General features: G+C 50.6%; 1 pseudogene; it reads right to left on the bottom strand.

Moving 5' to 3' along the window:
• Positions 1-398: 398 nt before the first annotated feature.
• LOC116546074 lies at positions 399-4,447 on the bottom strand (annotated as a pseudogene).
• Between the last annotated feature and the right edge of the window lie 377 nt (positions 4,448-4,824).

Below are 4,824 nucleotides of genomic sequence, written 5' to 3'. Positions count from 1 at the left end.
TGAGCTGCTGCACCTGACTAAATGTAGCCTTTTAACTGATTTTCTTTTTTTTGAGAAAAGTCTCGCTCTGTAACCCAAGCTGGAGTGCAGTGGTGTGAACATGGCTCTCTGCAAGCTTTGACCTCCTGGGCTTCAGCAAGTCTGCCTCAAGCTCCCCAAGTAGCTGGGATTACAGGTGCATGTCACCACTTCCAGTTAACTTTCCTAGGGATGGGGTTTCGCCATGTTGCCCATGCTGCTTTCAAACTTCTGAGCTCATACAATCTGCCTGCCTTGGCTTCCCAAAGTGCTGGGATTAAAGGCATGAGCCATTGCACCCAGTGTGGTATTTGGAAATATTAAAATATGTCATTAAATCTTAACATTTACTTTAATTGTGGCTTAAAATGCAAATGTCATTAATACATTTTTTTTTTAAATGTGCGCTCCTGCACTGCTTTGAAGATGGCAATGATGCCAGTAGGCCAGAAGCGGCAGACGGTGGTCAGCACCGCGTTGGGCATGTAGTCCTGTGGCGGGTGCCTCGGCTCCATTAGGGCCAGCCCTGGGCCCTGGGGTGGAGGGGGGAGAGTGGAGGTCGCTGCTGTACCCCCCAGGGTCCCACCTGCATATGGCGTGCCCACCAGGTAGACCGGCACGTAAGCAGTGCAGGGCTGCAGCTGCAGGGGGTATCCGAGCACTACATAGCCCCCCCCCAGCGGCACCGTGCCCACAGTCCCCACCTGCGTGGACACCCCGAAGCCGGGGACCTGGGCAGTCTGGGCGGGAGCCGGTGGGGGCGGGGCGGCGGCAGCGGGCGGAGTCGGGGGAAGTGGGCCCTCGAGGCGAGTCTCCTGACTTTTCAGATGACATGCCTGCAGTGTCACTGGGACAGGGTCCCTGCAGCCGGAGTCGCGGGTCCCTGGCCCGTGCTGGAGTCTGGATGCTGGATGGCGCACTGGGAACTATTATTCTAAGGGAAGTAACTCAGGAGTGGAAAACCAAACATCGTAGGTTCTCACTGATATGTGGGAGCTAAGCTATGAGGACGCAAAGGCTTAAGAATGATACAGTGGACTTTGGGAACTTCGGGGGATAGGTGGGAGGATGAGGGAGAAAAGACTACAAATGGGGTGCAGTGCAAAACAAATTGTAAATTTGTTTTCCTTTCTCAAATGATGGGAAATGATTAGCAGTGCACCCTATTTGATGGTGATGGGCGCACCAAAATCTCACGGATCACCATTAAAGAACTTACTCTTGTAACCAAATACCACCTTTACCCCAATAACGTATGAGAAAACATAAAAAAAAATTTTTTTTAAAGAACTTCCCCTGGACAGAAAGGGCAACAGACCCCAAGCCACATATGCATCGGCAGCGGATACAGCTCCCTCCGGCTGGGAAGGACGTGGAAGAGTGTGAAATGGACAAGGCAGAAAGTGGATTTGATGAGTTCTTGGTCTATCCTGCACCCTCCCCACCCCGTGCCTGTCTTCTCAGTCCACCCCCAAAATGAAAAGTGCCGCAAGGGAAATCACACCAGACTGGTGGGTGGTCAAGCCAAGTGTCTCTAGGCCTGGCTTAGCCACCAACTTTCTGGGTGGCCCTGTGTCTGCCCTGCCCCTCTTGGGGCCCTGTCTCCCCTATCCCATAGCTGAGTGGTAAAAGCCCAGATCCTTCCAGCTGTGCCACCCCTGGAGGCTCCGAGAAACCCCAGACAGCTCGGCTTCCCACTTCCCAGCCGGCAGCCTGAGTAGGGCAGGAGCCATCTGAGAGTCCCTTCCACCAAACTGAGGCTGGGCTGCTAGGGTGTCACACCAGTGCCTCAGCCAGCACCTCTCTCCGCAGGCCCCTCCACAGCTGGTAGGATGGGCAGCAAACTGTAAATCTGTTTTCCTTTCTCAAATGATGGGAATTGATTAGCTTAGGGAGGAACTCCAGCTGCCCCGTGGAAAGGAACGAAGGTTCCCGCAGTAGCTGTCATTGATCCAGACAAAGCCCGGAGTAGGACTAGGAGGGCTGGGGGGTGGAGTGAGGGGTGGGGTAGAGTGGGGGCTATGGTCAGGCCCTTATGGGCCCTGGGAACGTTCTCCTTCTCCGTGACCAATGCCCTTTCTCTCTGCCTCTGTCTCTTTCTCCCTCATACAGGCACACTCAGAGGTTGTCAAAATTTAAACTCTGGGCCTCATTGGGGCCCAGGAGCCAAGGTGGACACACATCCACGAAATCAGATTGTCTTCCACTTGGGAAAGGCAGCCGGGGCAGCTTCTTAAAAGAGAGCAAGAGGCCCTAGGGATTCTCAAAAGGAAAGACCTCACCCAGTTTCAAGCCCAGGCTTGCGGCAACCCAAAGCCATATCTGCAGCCAAATCCCAGGTTTATCACAGGAAAAAAAAAAAAAAAACATAACCATTAATAGCAGCTATCTGGGAGGATTGTAGGTGATTTTTATTTTCTCCTTTGTACCTGTTTAATTTTTCTACAATGATCAGGTACAGCCTTACTTTTAGAATCAGAAGTAAATATTATTTAAAAATAGAGTATTTGTGTATGTGTGGGGAAGGGATTTTGCTAACAGCCTTCAATCCTTTGAGGAATTCCTATAAGAGGCAAGGGAGGAGAGCTCTGCCCTGCAAGGAGAGAAACCAAGGAGAGTTGGCTCAAGTTGCAGCAGGAGAGAGCCCAGTACGAAAGCAGAGGACCTTGGACAGGGGGAGTGGGCAAACGCCCTGTGGGTGAGCAAGTGTGGAATCACCTATTCCTGAGACGGTGAGAGGGATGATTCAATGAGCAGGAAGTAGGTAGTCGCCCACTGGACCCAGAAGAGACTTCAGAGTATACCTTCTCCAATGCCTTCGTTTTACACATGGGGAAACTGAGACTTACTCCAGGTGAAGTCAAGGAGAAGGGACTGACCCGATGTCATCTTATCAGTGGCAGGACCAGGATTCATTCTACTCCATCCCCAGATTCTGGGGACAGTGCTTGGCAGCCCCAAGGAACAACCAGGCCTGGAGGGAGATGGCTTGTGGACTCAAAGTGCCAAAATAGAAAAGCTGTTTTTGTTTTTGTTTCGTTTTTTGAGACAGAGTCTCGCTCTGTCACCCAGGCTGGAGTGCAATAGTGCTATCCCAGCTCACTGCAACCTCCACCTCCTGGGTTTAAGTGATTCTTGTGCCTCAGCCTCCTGAGTAGCTGAGACTACAGGCATGCACCACCATGCCTGGCTAATTTTTGTATTTTTTAGAAGAGATGGCATTTCACCATGTTGGCCAGGCTGGTCTTGAACTCCTGACCTCAAGCGATCTGCCCACCTCAGCCTTCCAATGTGTTGACATTACAGGTGTGAGCCACCACACCCCGCAGGAGAGCTGTTTTTGATGTTGAAGGGAAAAGGCAATCATCAAGTCACAGGTCACATGGACTTCCCCATTTGGACAAAATGGGGCTTTGGTGGGAGGTGGTGTCACCTCAAAAACACCCCCAGCCCCTGCCATGCCTCACTCTTCTCCAGGGCAAGTGGGGCTCCCAGGGATGCGAACCCATGCCAGAGCCTCCCTGTGCTCTTGTCTATAACTCCCTTCCAATGGCAAAGGATAACAGAACCCTTCCTTCTCCATTCCCCCATCCCGGCCAGAATGTCATCAAAAAATCACATGAGACATGCAGATTTGACGTAAAATATGTGTATGTATATACAATTTAACAGCAATTAGGAGCTAATCAGTTTTTCTTCCCGGATCAGGGTGTTTTGCCTTCCCTGGTTCAGCTCTGGTGCTTGAACATCTCGAGGTCTTTGATTCTCTTACCCTTGGGTCGAGAGATCTGGGCAAAGGTGCAAAATGAGTTATTTTGAGTTGAACAGCTCCAGAGAAGGGAGGAAAGAAAAGGGGAGGCCTTGATGCCTCCCAGGCATCGCTATCCTAAGTCCGGATACTCCATCTTCTGAGAACCTGTAGCTCTCAGGATGCCTTGGCTATGTACCTGCCATCAGAATCCCAAACCTGTCCCTGAGACCTGGAACCTGCACCTAGGCCAGGAGGCTGGAGAGGCACTGGACATGGGGCAAAATCACACACACGGAGTGAAGTCAAATGCCTAGCTAGTTCATTGCAGAAACTGACACCCATTAAGATCATCATCATCATCATTAACTCTGCATCTACCACGTGCCCATTACTCTTTATCCATCCTCTGTCATCCTCACATCAGCCCTGCAAGGATGCTAGAGGAGGCGTTATGAGCATCCAGTTTTTACAGAAGCAACATCAGAATTAGAAAGATTCAGTGACCCCCTGGCGGTCACACAGCTGCTAAGGGGCAGAACTGGAGTTTGAACCTCCGGTCTGTTGCTCTTAAAGCCCAGGCTCTTTTTTGGCCATACCAGGCAGCCTACAAGCTCTTTGATAGCTGAGATGTCAGTACTCACTGAAGAAACCCATTGACTTGTAGCAAGTTTGTGCCATCCCCATAAGACTGGAAGTCACTCGGAGCCTGGCAATTCTGCTTTCAGTAGGCGGCAATTCAGGGCATGATGTAAAGGAAGTCTCCCACCAAGCTCAGAACCTTGGTCTTCCCTTCAATGGGTCAGGGGTGTGATGGTGAATTCTACGTGTCAACTTGACTGGGCTATGGGGTGCCAAGATATTAGGCCAAACATGATTCTGTGTGTGTGTGTGTGTGTGTGTGTGTGTGAGAGAGAGAGAGAGAGAGAGAGAGAGAGTGAGAGAGAGAAAGAAAGAGAGAGAGAGAGTTTCTAGATAAGTTTAGGTTTTCTTTTTTTCTTTCTTTTTTTTTTTTTTAAAGATGGAGTTTCACCATGATGGCCAGGCTGGTCTTGAAC

The sequence above is a fragment of the Sapajus apella genome, unplaced genomic scaffold (assembly GCF_009761245.1).
Source record: "Sapajus apella isolate SASKATOON/1434 unplaced genomic scaffold, GSC_monkey_1.0 scaffold568, whole genome shotgun sequence".
Classification (NCBI taxonomy): Eukaryota; Metazoa; Chordata; class Mammalia; order Primates; family Cebidae; genus Sapajus; species Sapajus apella.
The sequence above is the reverse complement of the archived record's forward strand: the minus strand, read 5'-3'. Positions and strand labels throughout refer to the sequence as shown.